Source organism: Myiozetetes cayanensis, unplaced genomic scaffold (assembly GCF_022539395.1).
Source record: "Myiozetetes cayanensis isolate MyiCay16 unplaced genomic scaffold, myiCay2020 scf20-37, whole genome shotgun sequence".
In the NCBI taxonomy this organism is placed as follows: domain Eukaryota; kingdom Metazoa; phylum Chordata; class Aves; order Passeriformes; family Tyrannidae; genus Myiozetetes; species Myiozetetes cayanensis.
Window position 1 is genome coordinate 4,133,725 of NW_026087412.1, and position 22,431 is coordinate 4,156,155.

Below are 22,431 nucleotides of genomic sequence, written 5' to 3' on the forward strand. Positions count from 1 at the left end.
GATTTGAGATTCCAAGTCTTACTGGAGACGTAAACCCCAAAATTCTGAGTTAATTGTCAGTTCTGACTGTCAGTAATCTCTAGTTTTGGTTGAATCCCTTTATTTTTTTAATGCCTCAGTTTATTTCCACAGACCATTGAAGGATTAGCTCAAGCTTCTAAGCTATTTTAAACAAAAAGGGATTTCCCTATAATTGCTAAGTAATACAATTACTGATGGTTTCCTTCTGAACTGAGAGAAAGGAATTCTTTTGAACACAAGTTTGCTTTTACAACATGCTTGTTCTGATTACAGTGGTTTTTTTATGGCCCAGTAACACTGTGGAAAGCATTTCAACTGGCTTTATAATTTATATTAGGTACTTTTTATCACATTTAATGCAGAACTCCTTGGAGTCCAATCTAGTTTTCTTTCTCAAAGAAAATGAAAAATGTTTTTTGAATAGTTTTATGGTAGGCAAAAACCAGACAAAAACCCCAATCAAGCAACCAATCTTTGCTATAACATAAATCAGGATTCTCAAATGAAGAGTTTTCCTAAGGTGGATTGTTTTTCAACTTGCTTAAATGGAGTAACACCAGTTTTGCCTGAAACTCAACCCATGCCCTCACAAACATTAGCAATAGGCTACTACTGACATTAAGGTCCAGCTCATTGTGCAACGATGGCCAAGGAGTAGCTTTCCATCTACTCCATCAATCACCTTAGCAGCCACATCCCTAAATCTGTGCCAGACATAATCTGCATGGAGAATCTGCTGCTGGTTTCAGGTTAAAAAAAAAATGAAAATGAGATGAAGCCACATTGCAAAGAAAGAGTCAGACAGAACTGCAGTTTTCTCTCAGTTTGGAAACAACAGATTCTACCCTGTGACACCAAACAATGTATTTACTACCTCAGCATTGAGAAAAGAAAGTAAAAAGATGTTTAAAAGATTGCAAGCTCTAGGATCTTAGGGATTTATTAGAATAGTTTGTTAGTGAACATGAAAAAGAGTGGAAAAGTTCAAAGGAAATAAGTAATTGTATCAAATGTCCTTGGTCTATTCCCAGCAATAAAGATTATAAAACCACAGTCGTGAGTAAAAACAAGAGTACTTGGAAATGGAAACTTGGCAAGCTCTTCCAAGGACTCACCTGCAATTGCTTTTGGGTCACACACATGGCCTGAACTTCTTCAGATGAAATGAAGAAGGAAAGATATTGCAACAGCATCAGTGGTAAAGGTACTCCAGCCTTCCACATTCTCATCCCACACAATAAATAGTGTGAAAGACAAACTCTACTCTCAAATCAAACAGACCTATCGTTTTACACAGAATGTAAAGCCTAAGCAAACACAAGATAAACACTGGGTTGTGAGGACATGTAATAAAACTAAAATACACTCAAATAAAGAGGCAGGAAAAATCCCAGGAGTGGTTCACCAAGAACTAAGAATTTCAGCTACATCCAAAAACTAATTACTCTTTTAACAGGAATCAATGAGTTCCAAATAAACACCCAGAAAGAACACAAAGGTACTGAAACCACCGGCACTGTGATACCCTTTAGGACCCCAGTGCTGGTAATTCATCAAACAGAAAAGTAAATATTACTCCAGCTAGTCCCTGTTAGCTCTGTTCGTTTAAAATTCCTTAAGTTCAAAAGGTCAGCTCAACGTACACCCTCAGAGTTCAGAAGTTATAGGCTCAGTGCATAAGCAATTAAGACAAACACTAAAATATCCACTGAAAATATCATTTCAAACTTAAAATGTGATAAAGACATATAATTTTTGCATTGCTGATCTTTTTTTTTCTGCTGCTAACATGCCAGGCCTCCTTTGCTCACTAAATCAGTGCAGAGCTGCTGCTCACTCCACTTCAGTCAAGTACAAATCCTCTGCTTTAAGCAGATCAACTGCATCCAATACCCCTGAGTTCTCACCTTGTACAAATTTCAAGATGTTGAATCACTTTGGAGCCAATCCACGACTTCCAAAGCTACAAAAAAAAAAAATCCTCTTAAAAAAACCCCTGAAAACTAAGAACTGCTTTAGGGTTAAATTTTTTATAGAGCCTTCATGCACTGCTGAAAAACAAGGGATTTCAGCTAGAGGTTGATTTATGCTCTTGTGCACTTGTCATTTCCTTCCCCAGCCATCAGTTCACTGCGTGCACATGCCTGCCTTACAAAATCAGGGCTGTGCTAACTCCTAATTAGATGCAGACCAACTTGCTTCTAACACAGCTCTGAAGACACATTAAGGCATGCAAGGCAATTTTTATTTCTTTTCACCCATTACTTCCTTCACCAGTTGATATGTATCTCTTCTTCCTATCACAGACTATCAGCATCCTAAACTTGTACAACGACTGGGAGTACCTTAAGAATTAGATCAATTTTTTTCCTCCTCCTATTTCTTTCACCCTCACAGCTGGAATTCCAGGCTTCTATAACCAAAACTGTACCTGGAACAGCCCCTCTTTTCCCCACTGTCTCTGCAAGGGTATCAGCCTGTGCCTCTCTGTGCACAACACAAATACTGGGATCTAGGTCCACATATTCTATTTTTCAAGAGAACTCAAGGCTGTGCAACTCGAACTTCTTGTCTTTAGCACCTGCTTCCCTATATGGCTCTTCCAAACAGCCAAAAAGAATCTCAATTGTGACCAAAAATTTACCCATCCTGGGACTTTGTTTTTCCCAAGCAGCCCAGAGATCTGTTTAGGATGCAGTACTGTAATGTTCTCATGGAATGGAAAACTGAAGTGCACAAAGTACGAGCAGGATCATCCCTCCCTCAAACACTGCCTTGGATTTCATTTCTTTCACTGTACTGGAAGAGCAAATACTTAACAGGATTTTCTGACTTACCAGCTCTTTTTTTTTTTTTTTTTTCCAATCTGAATCACAGTGAATTCATGTGAATTCCTTCCACTGGCTGCCTATAGCTAGAAGTTCATGTTTCCTCACTCTCCTCCCAGGGTATCTCCATTCATATGTAGATAGTTCTTTGTAATTCACTCCATTTATTTGGGCTCAGCTCTCTTACATGACCACCACCTCTCACTCTGTGTTCTCCTTCCCTTTCTTCCCCACAAAATTCCCTAAGTCACTACTCAGCTGCAGCTGAAGATGTGAGAAACATATCTATTTACAGACATTTTTCATTATATAGGAATTCCTCAGACAGGAATAAAATTTTTCTTTCCAGGTTACTGAGCAGAATATTTCTCCAAGTCTGAAATCCAGAAATACTGCACTTTTTGGGGGGTTGTTTTGCTTTGTTTTTTCAACCAACTTTTCTACAAAATTCAACCTAAAACAAGAATTGATTTTTTTTTCCCCCTGAAGTAACATCATGTTCTAAAGGCAAAACAGAACATGAAAGAAGTGGAGAACGTTTTCTTACCCAGAGACCAACACATTTACTCTGAAACAGTAAGAACAGTGTTGGGGCAGCAGGTCCAAGCTGCTCCATACAAAGCCTTGTCTGACTGACCCTGATCCCCCAAAACACACCACAAGCTCAGGGAGCATTAGGTGATGTTCTCTCTTGGAGCTGGCTGTACACACCCAGCAGAATTCTGCACCAAGGCACATTTGAAAACAAAAAATGGTGATTATTCATGGATTGTCTTCATCTTTCAGGTCATGGAACTTGCAGAACTCACTTGACTAAAACTAGCAAAGTTTCTACTTAACCACATGAAATGTTGGCTCAGAGTAACTGCAGTTTTCAATTTGTTTTTTCCTCCTCAGCTACAGAGATGGGCCTTGACAGATATGCAGAATTTAATTCCCACTTAAGAGCCCCTTACTACCACCACTCATTTACTTGTTTTTAAAACCAGGACCATAACTTATCGACAGCTTTCCCAGACAACTCTCCAACCAGGTTTTGACTACAGAACATCCCAGGATCAATACAGCTCGTGTATGGTAGGACAGTAAACACATTCAGAAGCAGAAAATAAGAATTCCAGTGAGATGACTGACCTGCTCTCCTCTCATGCCACCAGAGGTTTGGCAGACCACACTTCAAGTGCCAGGGTTTTATTGTTTGCCATGAAAAGAAAAGCACAAAGCAGGAAATCTGCAAGTGAGGAGCTGTAGTGAGATCAGCTCGAGCACCAGTGGGATTTCACCCAGATGGATTCCAGAGCCATTCCCCAGCAGCATCCACAACATCACCGGAGCAAGAGCGAGCAGGGCTGGGCAGGGGGGCAGCTACTCCTGTGAGCTGGGCTCTGTACCACACCACTGACACCTCCAAGCTGGTACCCACTTCTCTTCACTGCAGGATTTGGGAAGCACAGGATTCCTGAACCAGCACATTTTCCCAGTAAACTGTTCACAGCTCAGTGCCCAGGGAATGAACACCTTGGCCTCAGCAGAACAGAGAAGTCAAACTCGACACGTGCCCATTTAAGTGTAAATACAGTTTCAGATCTTTAAAACATCTTCAGGTTCCCATTTGTCTATCAGGCTTCCCTCTGCATCAAAGCCATTTGGGGGTATTTTGTTTGGTTGTTTTTTGTTGTTTGTTTGTTTTGGGGGTTTTTGTTTGTTTGTTTTTGGTTTTGTGTTGTGTTTTTTTCCCAGGAATTACAAAGAATTTATATATCAACTTTAGCAGAATTACATACAGAACAAAAACCATGATATTCTTCAAACTCCTGACCTCATTATTCCAGAGAAAGATAGAGAAAAGCAAATCTATTGATTTGTCTGTACATTTTTGAACAGGCAGGTTGAAAGCTCAACTTCTTTACACCTGGAAGAAAGATTTGCAAGTAAGCCTTGCTAAACTTTTTTTTCCCTCCCAAAATTCTAGCATAGCTTTTACATTTACTTATGATTAAAAAAAAATTAGTGCTATTTATTCCAGCATCTAAGGGACTTGGACATGGTGTGATTGGTCAAATTCACATCATTTATTGGCTGTGCAGCTGTGGATATTGCAGTTATTGATCCCAGTTATGTTCTCTGACAAGAATGAGCTGGTTTTCACGCTGTAAAGCCACTTCTCAGCCTCTCACTAGTTTGGTTGCACAAACACTTCTTTAGTTACAAACAACAACAACAAAAAAAGCACAACCATAAAACTCCATTTGTGTTACATCTTAATAAAGCTCATTATGAATCTTATGGATACGAGTTACTAAATTTGTTTTGCTTTTCCTCTCTTTGAGCAACACAACATTTGTTCAGAACATCATAATTTGAAATGGTGTTTTGCAATATCCTAAATCTTAATTAAAAGTGTCTCGTACTGAGGCACGAATACAAGTAACAACCTGCTGACAACATTAAATCTTCATTTTAAAAAATAAGAAACATGTAATGGCAGCTGTTAGCCTTTTTGTTTATGTCATCTTCCCAAACTACTGTAAGCTCACTATCTAATGAGTAACAATTTAGTAAGTTTACAACAACAAGTTACGGGTAAAATTGTTTCTTTTCTTCCTGCTCACTTTTTCCTTTTTTTTCCACATCAGAATTCCACTTCATGCTGTAACTTCTTATCCTTCCAGCATCAACATAAACCTTGACTTGTGAAAATTACACTCAGGATTCCTTTGTTTTTACACTTTCATTGTGATTCTTTTTCTGAAGAAAACCAGTAAGTGAAGCAAGTATAAACCAGTGCTGACTTCCCTGGATCTGTATCACCCTGACACAACAGCTCAGATCAGCACGACATTAATTGAAAGCTGTTATTGACTCTGAAATCTAAAGATGGCAATTTAGGTGTCACCATTAGCTGACTTCATTTTCATGTTAACATACAACAACTCTGACAAATGAATTGATGACATGTACAAATTCCTGACATCTGTAACTTTGGACAGCAAATGGAGTTGACAAACGGATCTGATGGCAAATATTATGTGACTCCATAATTAAGGGTGTACTGAAGTTTGCACTGAAACTGCACTGCAACAACGGAGTGAATTTTCCACTGACTTGCATATTAGGCAGCTATTTTCAGTTCTGTGAAGTACACACCAGCTCAGTTATTAAAACACCCCTACAAGCTCGTTTAGTTGTTCTTCGCCTATTTCACAGAATCAATTAGGTTGGAAAAGACCCCTGAGATCATTCCATACAGGTACAAAGCAGGGTAAGACACCAATTCTCCATCTTTGAGAAATAAACAAAGAATAGTTCAATATTTACTTCAATTATACTAAATACTTACCAAAACCAGTTTAATATTATATAGAAATTCATGATGAGAACGTTTAAAAAACATTCACCAGTTTATGAATTAAAAATAATCATTAGTTTTAAGGATTCAAAAGAAATACATGAGAACAAGTATTTAAGTAAATCAATTCCTCACTGACTAAGAACAAACACAAACAGAAACTGCTTTCTGGGTCCAAGGAGATCCACTTCCCTCATCATTTCAGCAACTTGTTATCCCTGCACATAAAATTCCCCACCACAGACAAGGGACTTGGTCCCACTGTCCCTTGTGGGGCAAAAGATACCAGGCAAAGAGTACACTGAGAAATTAAACACAGGCCTTTTTTCAAGATGCAAATTAAATAACACTTGAGCACACACTTTGATTAAGCCCATCCCTTAAGTGAAGCCTTTCCCAACAGTGGTCAGGTTGAGCTGATTTCCCCAGGACACAGGAATCATCAGGCACAGCCCCAGTGCAAGGCCAGCTTTGTACACACTGACCTTGGGCACAAGGCTCTAATTTGGGGGTGATCCACCCCCAGAAGCTCTTGCACAGCAGCTTCCCTTCCTCAGACAGGTAGGGCTCTGAAGCTGGAAAGTGGCCACGGTGCTACAGCAGGAGCTGTGCTGAAGGGCAAGGAAAAGGGAAGCAGGGACTAATTTGGAAGGTTTATGTGCCTTTAGCTCCTCTGTAATTCCAAAGCTGGTCTTAAGTACAAATTTAAATAATACCATGAACTGGGCAATAGTCCTTCTGAGTCTACAGAAACCCCAAACGTCCTATGAACAGCCGCTTTCCTGTCCCATTTTTGGATTTCACTATTCCATTTGCCATTCCTCAGCTGTAATCACAGATTATCCAGCTAAAAAAGCAGCTGCAGTGAGTACTGTTTACATACAGAAGGAATGTTCAGCCCCACAGTTCTGAGCTCTCTCTATCTGTGCTACCTGGAATAATTTTGCTTCAGTGGGGCCAGAATTGAGCAAACCAAGGACACAACCAGGGAGCTGCTCTGCACTGAGCTGTCTGCAAATAAAACTGGTCAAATCCTACAAGTCAACATTCTCCTATAGTATAATTAACACTCTAAATATGTTTTTCCAAAATAAAAGCATTCCAGAGCATGAATTGCTGATAGATGTTCTTAATGTCTCCTGGGCATTTTGGGAGGGAGGAGGGGGAAGAACACTTTTCATGAAGAGTCCATCTGATGAGAGAATTCAGATTCCAAGCTATTGGTCAAATTTATTTCACATTTCTTGGACAATCCAACATCAAATTGTTACAGATCTACAGCAATTATAGATCTACATTTTGAACCTTTGAAATTCTGTACTTAAAAAAATAAGACCACAGGGGAAAGAAATGGCTTGAGAATCAAAATAATCCACTTGCTTCCTGTTGAAGTCAAAATTGTCATCACGAACTACACCCACCTTAAAAATATATTTCAAACCACTCTGCTTTCTTAGGGCATATTCTTGTTTCACTTGAAGAAATGTAATCATATTTTTATGTATGACCTTTAGAGCCTCTTTGTTTCAGCTCAGTAACAACTTCCTGGTAATTTCTTTCCACACAACATTCAATCTTACTTGAGGAAAACCATAATAGGAAACTTCAACAATTCATATAAACAATGGCAATTCTGCCAAATGTTAAACTTGGGCTTTTCCACCTCTCAAATTAATATTATATTTGAATTTTATACATTTGATTGTACAAAAAGCACAGGCAGACTGAGGTACTGAAACACTCTAATTTTAAGGGCATTAAAATATAACCACTGGGTGATGTCAAACGCTGCTCAGAAAAGTTATATCTAACTGATATTTCAATTACTACCAAAGATTTTGTACTTGTGTATATTAGCTTATCAGAGACTGATAGTTCGAAGGGCTTTCACAATGTTCCCATCATCTTTTTAAATGAAAAATAAATCTCTGAATCTCCATAAAAAATCATGAGGCAAAACTAGCTTAAGCTATCATACGTTTTGAATGACTGTTGTAGTAAAAAAAAAATGTTTCTTTTCTGATAAATAGTGCCCTGCACTTTGGGTTTCCACATTTGACCAGAATGACAGTGGGAAAAAGCTGTTTTCAGTCTTGTTCATTGATAATTCCTGTTTTACCTGGTATGTACTGCAAGCCTTGTGAATGGACTCTAGAACATGCAATTACTGAAAGATCCTGTGGTATCTCAAATAAGGGCAAGGTTCCACACACCTTTTTCCTCAACAACAGTGAAGACACCAGGGTTTTCCATTCCTCCTGCCCTGCTCCTCATCCTTGTCCCCCATGGTGCCCTTCACTGGTCCTGCACAACTGTTCCCCAGCTGTGGGAACTAATCCAGGTTGGGAAAGGAGAGGAAAAAAAAAAAAAAGAGTAGAAATGAGGGAATAATGAAATCAAATCAGCTTCCTGATCCAGTTGAGAGTACTCCCAGAAATAGCTGTGGGAACACATCCACAGGGCCAAGGTGAGCACGGGGAGGGCTCTGAGTGGATGTGACACCATCAGCAAATGTTGTCGCTGAACCCAATTCATGATACAAATTGCTAAATAAAAAAAGACTGATAAACATTCCAGAAACTCTAAGTTTCAGGCTTCAAGTCTTTCAATTAGATATTGTTTGTTTGGTTTGTATTTTCAATGAAAAACCTGGAAAAATACCTCCAACAGTATTTTGGCTATTCATTTTTTTTCTACTGAAAAAAACATCTTCTTGACTCTCAAACTGAATACCTGTATGTGTGCATTATGTGAACAAAGGGTTTCTAGAAGAGATTTCTTAATATTCATCTCTTATTCTTTCTTCCACAGTCATACACAGCTGAAGATCATTTCCCACCACCTCCAACTCATTAAAACCACATAGAATTGATTGCAATGTATGAAAAGCTTCCACCAAGTTTCTGTCCTTGACCAAAATCACTTATCACACCACTGTTTATCTACTTTACTTTGTAGAGTAGCTTGTCATTTTCAGAAAATGCCAATATTTAAGTAACAAAAGGATTACAGAATATGATCAGAATTGGCTATGAAAGCAGGAACAGAAAACAGGTATTTTAATATCTAGAAGGTCAAAACTGTGCCAACCTCTACATAGCTATTCACATATTTCAGCATGGTTTTATTGTATACCTCTATGCTTTAGTTATAAAAACCTCACGGAGCTCTAACTGTGGCTTCTGTAATTATTACATTTCAGGAATGCAAACACCATCCTTTAAAAATAAACGTACTTAGTGGAGCAACTCTCAACAAACGTTCCAAACAAAAGGCAAAGTTGTAATAACACAGAACACCCTGATCTTCACCCTCTGAATTCTGAAAACATTCTCCTGCCAACACTGCTGTAGTGTGCACCATACAATGATCTTAGATTATGGTTGATTAGTGCCATTAAAAATCAACACTAACACAAATGAGCTTCACAGAAGAGCAATCCATCAGAAATACCAGGTTCAAGCCATGAAACCAGAAAATACCTGTTCCTTTCCCCAGACCCTACTTCAGTGTTCACACAGTAGGTGCTTATTGATCTGTCAAGCACAAGGCTCAGCCACTGCATTTCCACAGAAACACTGGTTCCTAGTTAATAAAATTATATTGCATTTCTATGGAAGTTTTCTGTGATTCAGAGTCATCTTTCACCTCCATTAACAATTTAAGATGTGAAGTGCAGGGGCCATTTGCTGTGGTTATTGGGCACAGCTGGCTCAGTTCAGCTGCACAGAGTCTTCCCCACAGAAGGATGCAGGAACCCACTGCACCAAATGCAGGCAATGATTTCAAAGGTTCCCAGGAATTCTGAACTTGCTCAGCATGTGTGACTCAAATATAGGCACAAGTCCATAAACCAGGTTTCTAAAATACTTGACTTCCTACAGGGCAGATCCTGAAGTGGCACCAAGTGTCCAGTGGATTTCACAAGTAAATTTGGCTTTTGCAGTGAGCACAGTTAACAGAGCTGGGAATGTCTGGTGTGGAGCAGCCCAGACCTCACTGCCAAGCAGTGGCTGTGTCCAGAAATATGGGAAAATGCAGGAGTGAAGCACGGAATCTCCATAAAAGAAAATCCAGGAAGACGAGGACAATCCTGGTCATGCACAGCATTACACTGACACCAGCAAGACTTTTACCCTTCCCAGTTAATACAGTAAATTCAATTTACGCTTATCTGTCAGTTTGTTTTCTGAGTATTAGTACCTGTTCAAGAGCTGGATTAAGTTCCTTCAAGGCCCAACAGCAGTCAGAGTGTCTAAACAAGGGTAAAGGAACCCGGAGAGAGTGTTCATCTAAATTTAATATCTCTATGAATATATAATTTAGTACATCATACAGTAAAACTAAAGAACTAAATCTTGTAGTTAACGTTGTTTCCACAAAGAATTTGGAGGCTGCACGCATAATTATGTGAAGATGACATCTGGTTCCACAGCAGAAGTTACTGAATTGAAATCAGTGAGTTCACACTGAAAAACCGGAAACAGGCATAAAACTAAACATGATTTTTGTGTTGTCTTTCCTATTAGTTTCTACTAAGTTTGTATTTTTTTTTCATTTATTTACGCATACAACAACTTTGTAGCAAAATTTTGCCTTTTGGATCTATTACAAAATGTAGTTCCATTTCCATATAAAATTTGCTATTGTACAAAGAGCATCATACAGGAGATGTACTGGGGGTCCCTGATGGAAGTGATGGGGGTTAGAAAGATCAACAAACACAAAGCTTAACCAGCACATTAAATGTGGCTTCAATGACAGTGACAGATCCACTTGATAGAACTCAACCACTTCATATCTCTTACACTTCTGGAAATAAACGCTCTGCAGTGTTAAAATCACACTTTTAGAAAGCTAGTCTTAGATCACATTAAATTATGGTGCTCCTACTTCTTTTCATAAATAATGGGGCCCCAGAAAGGATTAGGAATAACTGCAGAGGCAGATACAGCATGACTGTGGAATCCCTCAGAACACTGTTAGCTTTAATCCAGCTAACAAAGCAAAACAACTTGTGGCAATCCCGTGGCACAGGATACTTGGATTCCATTAACTGGCTTGAAGACAATGACAATACACAACTGTGCAGATCTTTCTTTGGAAAAATAAATGGCTTCCATGTTAGAAGAGTCTAGAAATATGAAAGAAAAAGTTATATGTGAAAAAGAGTCTATGAAATCAATTCTCATCACTGTGTGGCAGGAAATACAGGTGCAGAAGAGTTTTGCTCAGGGGGGTTGTCCTGGGAGAGGAGTCATGGACTGGCCACTGCCTGCTCCAGGAATGGAGCACCAGGATCACTGCTCTGACCAGAAATTAAAGCCACAACAGTAACTTCTAGTTCAGCTTCTTTGGTGAAGAACAGAAAAAACTATTTTAATGAAGAGTCCCTTCTCCTGTAGTATCTAATTCCTTGAAATAGTGGAGAAAATGGATATTTCAAACTAAATTGTTGGAAGAATTATAAAATCAAACTAGTAGTTTTTACCAGAAAAACATGAGCTGACATGATCTCTGATGCAAATTTTAGTAAAAACGCTTCAAAACATTGGCAAGATTTTCCCCAAGCACCACAAACAACTGGGACATTTTCTGTAACATCCTGCAACCAAACTGGAACGAGGATGGAAACACAGGAGAGCAGTCAAGAGCTCTGTCAAGAGCTGCACATGAAAGACAGTAAAGTTCCCTGGGTAAAAAACCTGCAGAGTAGATGAATGTGTCAATATTTGATACTGAAACACCCAAAACTCGGGGAAAGGTATCACTGTCTGCCAGTGAGGGTTAAACAGAATAAAACCCACTGCTAAGCTTTCCAGACACAGACATCCATCCACCACACCAGGAAATATTTATATGATCTGAATTAATTGCTAACAGTGGAAAACTGACCATTTCACACACTGTAAGTCAGCAGCGTTCTGTAAATATTTTCAAATAGCTGAAGGGCACCAGGAGGGTACACACATCACCCTGGAGTTGGAACTGCAAAGCAGCGCAGGACAAGCTCAAGAGGTCTTTACAAGTGGTGGGGGCTTAGGGAGGCTTTTTTGTTCTGTTTTAAAGATGAGAAGGGCAAGATCTGATACTATAAAACTACAAGAAAAGAAACCAAGTGAGATCTTCCCTTTGCATATTTAAAGTGCCATTTTTTCAAGATTCTCTACAAAACTGAAATCCACTGGGGAGAGAAACAAGCATTGCTTAGACCTCATTAGGAAAGTATTTCAAGAAACAACAGTGCCTTGGCTTCTGGGTTGTTTTTTTTTTTTAAATAACATAGTAAAAATTTAAATTATATAGACTTTAACAGGCTTTTTTTTTTACCTTACATGAGTGAAAAGAAAAAGATTGGAATCCTACTAAAATAAGAGTAAAAAAAATATTTAAGTGTTTCTCTAACTGAAAGTGAATCATCAGCTATAAAGATATTTGCCTGAGAAAATAATGGGTCAATGATTTGCTGTGGCCATTCTATTCTATGGAATATAAAAATACCATTTGTGGTAGTTTTTATTATTAAAAGATTTAAGTTGCATTTTACAGCTTTCTATCACTTTTTAGTGACAAAATACAATACAATTGATTTCCATGGAGTTGTACGTTGAGTTTCAAGCCCCAAAATAAAACTGATAATACAGAAAGGTCAAAGATTGTCACCTTATATCTTGTTGGCTCTATAGTTGATTTAAAGGTTAAGCCAAGATCAGATATGATGGGTACATTGGCCTCAGGTTTTATCAAACTTAAAAATATGGAAGGAGTATGTATTTTTAAGTAATTACAATGAACCCTGCAATCTGATGTGCCTGTGAGGGTCACTCCTAACACAGACAGTGCAAACTGATGGGCTGATTTCAAATCGCTTCACAATTAAGGAGTCACCAATTTCCTTTACCTTTGTTATATTTCAAATTGAACAAGGGAAATTTTCTTCCAGTAAACACCCTGTGAAATGCTTTGCTGAAAAACAATATATTCTGAACTGGAGTTTATCCTGTGACCTTTTATGGCTTTCCTACATCTGCCCATTTCTTAATGCTCCAAAACAACCAGATCTGATCCTCACTGTGTCTCCTGCCCTTGTCCATGTGACAGTGAAATGCAGATCCCTGTATTACTGACATCTACAGGAACCTGATTTTCACTTTTCAGGTAGAACACTTTCTAACAGCGATGACTCTTTGGACACGAGTCAAAAATAATTTCAAACTTTGTCTCTATAGATTGAAAAAGCTTCTTTAAAAATTTGCAAAATATTTACGTATAAAATATACAAATCACAAATTTCTTACAAAGTAGTAGTGGAGAATTCTGCTGAAGATTGGGACAGTGTTTTGAGTGTCAGCAAAACACAAGCAGCAATAATTCAGTTATATGTTTAACATATATTTTTTTCTTCCTCACATTGAGTTAGGACTAGGAGTGAGGAAAAATGAGTGTTAACTTCAATAAAAGCATTCACTGTAGATTTCAAAGTACACTCATATCTTGGAAACATGACTTTTCCCTCCCAGCCCCAAGATCTGCTTTTTAATCACGTTGCCAACTAATGTTTCTGGAACCCTCGGAGGTCCTGGGTCAGTGCTGTTGCAGCCTCTGTGCTGTCCTTGCAGGAGCTGATGAAATTTATTCATTTATATATATTCATAAATGTAAAGAATGCTAAGGCAGAAAGCCTGTTTCATTATTATCTTCCAATACAAAGCACAATGCCAGCAGGCAGTAATCAGCCACTTCATACTCCCATGAATCCTTAAATACCTCACTCTGAACAAACACTTTTAACAATTTGTTTACTGCAATTGTACTAAACTCAAACACTGGTCCCCCTTCTTGAATCCTCAAACCACTCTGAGACATAAATTAATTTACACCAACATAAAGCAAAATGACTTACTCAAATGTAGAAAAATGTTTATTATTTGTTCAGCACCATCTTCAAATAATCCCAGATTCAGGCACTGTCAGACACTTCAGTCCCACATCACAGCCCCTGCCAGGCCCAGAACACCTTCAGAACACTTCTCTTTTTGCTCCAGAGTCACTTGACTTTATGTTTCTAGGCCAGCAGAACTCAGCCCCTAAATCAGGTGACTGTATAGAGGCAGGATATTCCATCACATCTGTGTTCTGGAGTTCTGATGATGTTCTCCCCTGTTCTCACTGACATTCTGAGCTTCTCCTCAGCACAGACAAGTTTAACAACCAGTACTGCTCTAACAGAAGGGAATGAAAAATGGTAGAAACAGGGAAAGAATTTTCAGACAGTTTTCCTGTGTTTCTATTGATCAAAAATATATTTCTTGGGCAATTCTGTCCCTGATTGTACACTCAAACACTTCAGGAAGGAAAATGACTGTGCCCACTTGGAGAATTTCTCCTCTCCTTGGGATTGCTCTGATTGCACAAAGACCTGACTCAGGTGAACAGATTCACTGCTTGTAACTGAAGCATCTTCAAGATCTGCCTTTTAAAAGACATTTTGTTGTCAAAGTCTCATGACTCCTTCTCTGGGATGAATTAATTTTCCTGTCAGATTGCACTCTTCAGAGGAAATCTTTCCCCACAAATACATTTGTATCCCCAAGGTTCAACAGTTTCATCCAACCTTACTTGACTAAAACATGTGCTTTAATTTTGAGCCCTATGATATTTCAAATATTAACTAATAAAATCACCTTTCTTGCCACAAACTACTCATTTAAAACTCACCTTTCAACTACTGCACTGAAATAAGTCAAAGATTTTTCAAAGAGGGAGGGCAAAAGCTACCTATAATTACAGACTTTGAACCTTGCCTGGACTTCTGATTTACTTCAGCTTTTAGTGGTTTTTCCCTAGACTGTCTGCACACTTAATAACAGTATTTTTTCGAGGCAGAAGTGAAATCTGATGAAACACCCAAAGAAGAGCAACATGCAGTGTTCAGGTTCAACAGGGACCAACCAGAACCCTGCAGAGATAACTGAGGAATTTTTGTCGTCACAGAGCACAACCACAAGTGATTTATCCAAGGAATACCTAGGAGCATCACTCTTTTCCTCACCCAGACCCTCCAGCATTCAGCACAAAACTTCTGAAGTAAAAAAAAAAAAGTCACTGAGAACCAGTGAAACCCAAGTGCTGCTGGAACTGCCATTCTGCCCCACTCCAGTGCGATTTCCTGCTGTCTCTCCCTTCTCCACAAGATGTTTTCACTGGATTTTTTTCCCCAAGCAATTGTATTTTTAAGAGGTCAAGTGTTGCTCAGAAACAGCTTTGCTTTTACCATTAACATTTCAGAAGACAGGCTGAAGCAAGGTAATTTTCTCCCCAAAAGTGTTTCTCTCTGTGTAATGTCAGAACTAGAGAAATGTAGCACAGGATGACATTTGCACACAACTGGAAGGTTTATCTCGCTTACCAAACTCACACCATACGGATTTCCATACTCTCTTACCCCTCACTGAATGTTAAGGAGGAAATAAAAATAAAACCAAAACACAAATCCAACCTGTGGCAAAAATCATTCCTATGGCAAAACTGAAAAAGCCATAGTCCCAAATAACAAAGCTTTGAAGCTGGAATTTTTAAGACCCAAGTTCCAAATGAAAAATTTGGTCTATTTGCTGTTTGACACTCAGCTTTTTGGATCCTCTTGAAATGGATCCACAGCTGGTCAGTTTGATCATTTAAAGTATTCTGAATGTACACACACTGCACATTAACACATCCAAGAACTTACAATAACATGACATGAAAAACAACTATTTTTCTTGATATGTAGTTGAGTCTTGAGTTGACATTATTGTTTTTATGACCCCTATTTTTGCACGTATTCAATGAAAGCAGAACCCCCGTAGGACAAGAACTTTTCTTTCCCCTGCCCAGGAGGTTTTTATTTGTGCACAGTAAGAATGGGGTGAGTTGTTACTTTCCAGTTCAATTTCTTTAATTAAAAAAAAAACAAATAAAATCAAACTCCCTTTACATTTATCAAGTCTGGATCTATTTACAACAAAGAAGTTGGTTCATCCTCTCTAGAAGCTCCAAGAGCCTTAAAGAAAGCAGGACAAAAACACCATAAACTTTAAATTCTACAAATAAAGGAAAAACATCCAGTTGACAACCTGATTACAGAAAAATAGAGGTACTGGAGAAATCTTTCATTAGTGCTTTGCCAGTCACAGAGCTGGCTGAAAGGCCTCACACTGCCTTGGCTGAAGGTCAAGCTCCTTCCTGGAGGGTATGGGGTGGATTTTTAGCTTTCCTATTAACTGATTTGCCAGTGTAGTCCAACAAACTCTATTTTCCCCTCATTCCCAAGTATACTAAAAGCTTTTCTAAGGAACAGTCCTAATTTCATATTGTGTTCAGATGTGAAAAATCAATTTAAATTCTGTTTCACAATACAATCAATCACCAATTGCTGCCACCATACTTGACCTTTATAAAGTCCAGAAGACATACACACACTCCAAAACAACACTGTTTGAAATTTTAACATACATCTTCATGATTATTTTTAACTAAGGGTCTGAAACATACAATCAGTGATTGCTGAAGGCGCCAGAACTGTTCTAGGCACAGGACACCGTGCCAAATAAATTTCTATACACTGCCCTGCCCTACCTTATTTCACTAGAAAATTGGCCTGAACTCCACTCCAGCAGCAGCCAAATGATTGCTGCTTTTGCAGCACTGGACAATAAAAACCACGGTGTAACCCTGAAATGAAAAAATTAAGAACACTCCCTGATCTCACTCCATCTGACACCTCCTCCTACCAGAGACCAAGATCAGAATAGAACAGCTCAAGTGCAAGTGAGCTGACACAATCTGACCTTAAAAAGCTTCCACAGACCCAGGTCCACTGGATACACAGAGAAAAACTGACTGAAAACTTGTGAGGAACAGAGAAGGTGCCTACTGGTTACTGCTGCCAGCAGTTAAATTCAGACTCTGCTATCATAACATGCTGCCAGTTTGCAGAAATCATTTGTGCAATTAAAAAAAAAAAAAAATGAGTGGGCAGGTCAAAAATAATGTCAAGCTGGCTGTTTAAATAAATACATAAAAATGGTCAAGTAGTAATGTCCTAAAACAGAAAAGCTTCAGTGATTGTTTAAGTCATTTAAGACTCAAGGGCTATCTGGAAGTAAAATAATGTTCTATGGTGTCTGATATTGCATTACATTCTATTTTGGTCACACTCACAAGTTACTCCAGTATTTTCAATGGGATAATGCATAGTTGTTACTGTATATTCAAGAAGGAATTTAAAAACATCCAAAATGAAAACATTTTGACTTGAAAACCTTGCTTGCAGAACAAATCTATTAGCATTTATAATGTGTCTTACATTATATATAAACACACAGTTACAACCAACATAACCAAATAAAATTGGAAATGAGCTGATGAACTCTTAGGATTCATCTTCTCCTAAAGTAAATTAAAAATATGCAAATTAAAAAGGTACAAGTAACCATTGTGGTTACAGCAAAAAAACCCCAATCACTTCCATTTACCTCAATATGAGATACCTTTCATATTTTCTGGGCCAATTTTTACTGAATTAAAAGAAAAGGATCTGAGAAAGTGGTTCACCCTCCCCAGGTGTCCTTTTCTCCTCCTTTCCTTTGTACTCTAATGGGAGCATTAGACACTGAGGCAGAACTGGAGGAATTGTAATGACTACAGAGCAATTCCAGTCTCAGAGCTGGGCAGGGCTTCTGCTCCTCCAACCCACTCTGTTTGGTGGGGTTGGTGCTGCTCTAAACTAGAGATGCCCTGGTAGGTAAAAAATAGTGTAAAATATTCCAGGAGGTGCAAAAGCAGAGATGAAATGAGGGCAGGTTCCCAGTGAACCCAAAGCCTCAGCAGTGTGAGACCATTCACTGTCCAAAACTAGGAATGCAAAACCCGCAGCTTGAAAGAAAACTGAAATGAAACATAAAACTTCTGTACTACAGAGAGTGATCTTTAAACTAACAAACATGCTGTTAAAAACTAAAACATTCCCGTCTGTTTTCTGTACTGTTCATATTTTCTGTAAATAAGGCTTTAATAACCAGATTTTTCTAATTTGTCCTTCAAGTAAACTTTATTGCATACATATATAATGTCATTTAAGCTTGCATCCATATCATTTAATTAGACAATAAACCCTCCTCTCTCACACTAACAGTAAATAACATTTATGTAAGATTATTTTGCAGTTTCCACACCGTGTTAATTGTTTTTAGCATTTCAAATTTAGCTTTTAACTGTGAAACAACCTTGAAGAGCTAGCTGCAGCTATTTTTTTTTTCTAAGCTTCCCAAGTTGCAATTTTTCTTTGCTATTTGGCTCAGAAAAAGAGTTTCCCAGACGAACATAACTCAAGGTTACTCTCTCAATAGACACATCAGAAATTCAGATATGATATTGATCTATCTCCTTATGACAGGAGGAAGAAGTTTTTTAATTTTTTTAAGTGTCCAGTCACGTGCAGGAAACCAGAACCACAGTGGTTTGCTCCTCCTCACTTATTCTTCAATAATTTTATCTGGACATATTGGAAGCAATGAGGAAAAAGTACCTGCAAAGGGCACTACATGGCACATTTATGAAATGCAGAGCCATTAATTCATGTTATTTTCCTTCATAGTAAACCAAACGTTGTTTTAAAGGAAACAATTCTAGGTACAAAGGAAACTTCTCCTTGCAGAAGGAAGGGAACTCCAGCTCCATGGAATTCTTAGAGGACACTGCAGTTGTTCCAACCAAAGTGAGCTCCTGCTACAGAACAGGAAGGAGTGTTATCTATTTATCTCTATTTATTCCTCAACTGTTGTGCACAAAACCCCTTCTCTGAACCACTAAACTTCGCATCGACCTCTGCCTGAATAATTTTCCTCTCTTATTCTGTTTTGCAAATAAAGGCAAACAATAACTGCTCGTTCTGTCTGCAATATCTCACACTTTTTCTTTCTCAAGAGAAAATTGAATTTCCCTTCTACACCTGTTGGTCAAGCCTTTATTATCTGAATACAAGCCCACATAAAAAAAAATAACAGATAACAAAACTGTTTTCTTATTTTCAAAACTAGAAAAATAAACTATCAGCAACATGAATTTGAATAGGTACAGAGCAGCATCTGAAACTTATTTTAAAGGTCAAAGGATTTCAAAGAATTTAAGTTTTGCTTTTAAATCACTACCTTACAGATCGACTCGCAGCCATGCACAAATCCATTTGCAGCAAGTTAGCAACCACTTCTCTTAAATATATATTAGCATCTTCATGATGCTGCACTTGATACACCCAGGACCTGAAGCAAATTTGGGGTTTTCATGCTTCATTATCTACACAACCACGTGCAGAACAGCAGCTAATCAACTCCATTACATTTCTCTACACGGGTATTTTTGGAAAGACAAAGTTTGAAAACTTATATTTAAAACCCAGAATATTTGGCAGTAATTAGATCAAAATTGCTGGTTTGCTTTTCTCTACAAACAGACAGTTGAGGGGGAGGCGGAGGGGGGACAATGACAGAGATTTCTCAATCCCTCAGGGGTTAACATTTGTATAGCTGTCTCTCTTTGTTGGCACAACCCAATTTGAAAAGAAAGAACCATCTGCCCAGCTGTCTGGAATCCAGCCCTGTCTGGTAATTCCCATGTTGAAAAATAAACATTTCACAAATCCCATGCACTAAGGAAACCGATTCCTTTCCTTACAGCAAACAACTAAGCTGCCCAGGAACACCTTTGGAAGACAGAAAAACCACTCCAACTCAAATTTGGGTTTGAAGCTCTGATGCTTCCCTTTACTTTTCTATTACATATTATTTGTCAGGAATTGCAGGTTTTGCTATTTGGCTCATGAAACAGAGCAATTACCTAAAAAGACTGAATAAGTCCAGTTCCACTTTGTGTGATTATGACCTGCACTACTACGATGCTTTTAAGGAACAAGTGATCCGAGTTATGACGTTTCAATAGCAATTCTGGGGCGTAAAAATTAATTCAAGAAAAAAGTACATAAAGTGGGAGTAACAGCATGTTATGGAGTGATGATCAGAAAACTCTGTTCTTGAGTAAATAACTTCAAGCAACTGGGTTCATTAGGTTTTCCCCCAAACATTCCAATTACTGTTCAGACCAATTCAAGATAGAGGATACTAAAAGACATCCTAAATATCCTTCAAGAAATTACCCCCCCTTTTTTTTTTTTATTTTCATATTTCAGCTCAGGTTTTAGACTTCTTGAGAGAAGCAATGGGAAAAATTGTTCTCTTATGTAGCAGAGAACACTGGACATGGTGGATCCAGACAACTCCCAGGTCCTCTGAAGATCTCAAACCTCAGATGTGCAAAGCTCTTCTCAGTTTTTACACTGCCCTGAGTTGAACACTGAACTTTTGGGGCTTTCTTTTCAAAGCTGAACAGTGAGCAGTAGTTTCCAGACTCGTGAAGAACAAATCCACAGAGGCACATAGGTTTGCTCTCAAACTGCTCCTGTCACACCTGCCTGTGCTCAGGCAGTGGTTTTTATTCTCAATTACCATTAAACAGGGTACCAATAACTCCTGTGCTCAGACTGAATGACCCAGTGATACCCCATGACTGTAAAGGTTAAGAAATGAAGAAAAGGGCTTGCAACTGTGTTGTATTAAAACAGTCTTTATTTGTGCTTTAGGATCTCTCATGTATTCTCAGGTAAATTAAGTTCAGAGTGAAATAATACTTCAATCTGTTTAAGTATCTGAAATCAAAATGTCCTAAAATGGGCTATTCCCTTGGAATACCAGCTTAGAAAGCTGCAGATAATCCAATCAAAAGGTTACTGAATATGTAAAAGGCAGCAGTGAAACTATTTCCCCTGTTGTTTCCTTGTTGTCCAAACAATGGATATTTCAAGTGGGACTAATCAAAATAAATAAATAAATGCAAGAGACTGCAAAGTATTATTTGGTTTTTGAAGGGCCTCAATAGAGAGTATTAATTCCACCTGAATCCTGTAAAGTGTTGGGAAGAATTAGTTTAGGAAAAGAGTTCTTCTGATTCCATTGCTTAAATTGCAGAATTCCTTTTCCCAAAAATGGCAAGAGCTTGTACATGTAAAAACATCATCCTTACAACTACTCATTGCAGAAAAATAAACAGTCATCAGGTATGAAAATGGTTCTTAGTCATTAACTTTCCATCTTGGATGTTCTGTCTAGTGCTCAGTCCAGCAAAGTGTCCCACCCAGTTTTAGAGGATACTTCCTGTAAGCACAAATTTAATATGCAGGATGAAAAATAGCCCAGAATTAGGAACAAAATCTTTATCTTTCCTCCCCTTTTAATTACTAGCTATTGTGCTATTCCAGACTCTTCTTTCTCACCTTCATCTCTGCATCCTTCCTGTTGCAACACACTTATCTGCTCTTCCCCATCTTCAAATAGCGAGTGAAGGCTTTAGTACTGAAACATTTCATTTCCCTGCTCCAACAATGTGCTCTGTCCTCTGATTTCTCAATCTTGCAGCAGCTCAGATTTGTATGCATGAAAAATTCACAATATAACCTTACCACACCATCTGAAAAGGGAGACCACTCTCCTCTCTTTGACATGATAATTAAATAAGAGAAATGTTACTGCACTGATCTCAAGTGTAACACTATTATATGTCATCATATATCCAAGATTAATTCTTCACTTGAGTGGATAGCAGGCTAAATTCAGACAAAATACAGCAAATTAGCTTTTGCACTTCATTAATACTGTCAGCTTCACTCTAACAAAGAAAACCTCAAACCCCCACCACACAAGAAACCCACTAGATGACAAAAATAAAACAAGAGTTGTATTGGATTTAAAATGTATACTTTTTAGACAAAAATAAAAGTGCTGATTGCGAATTACTATATCTTAATTCTTCACTATGTAGAGCTTTGCTACCTGTCACAGCTCTCAATTCAAGAGCACACCATTTTACAGCCTCTTAATTGGTATAGCGGTCTTCATTAAAGAAAAATATTGTGTTGATTTATAACAAATTAATGAGTAGTCTCACACCAACAGAATACTCAAAAAAGACATGATTAAAAAAGCAGAGCATGAGATGCAGCTGAGATGCTGAATTCTATGGAACATTGTCAGCAGACACGAGGTATTTGGTGAGGGTGGGGATGAGCAAGGTAGAAAAAAACCTTATCCAGAATTTTCACAAGGGTGAGAATCTGTTTCAGTGCTGTAAAAAAAACCTCAGAAT

General features: G+C 38.2%; 1 protein-coding gene across 2 annotated transcripts in view; it reads right to left on the reverse strand.

The window, feature by feature from the left end:
* The window catches only part of SDK1 (sidekick cell adhesion molecule 1), a 390,932-nt gene that overhangs the window by 344,320 nt on the left and 24,181 nt on the right, over positions 1 to 22,431 (reverse strand). The gene's annotated exons all lie outside the window — the stretch shown is intronic.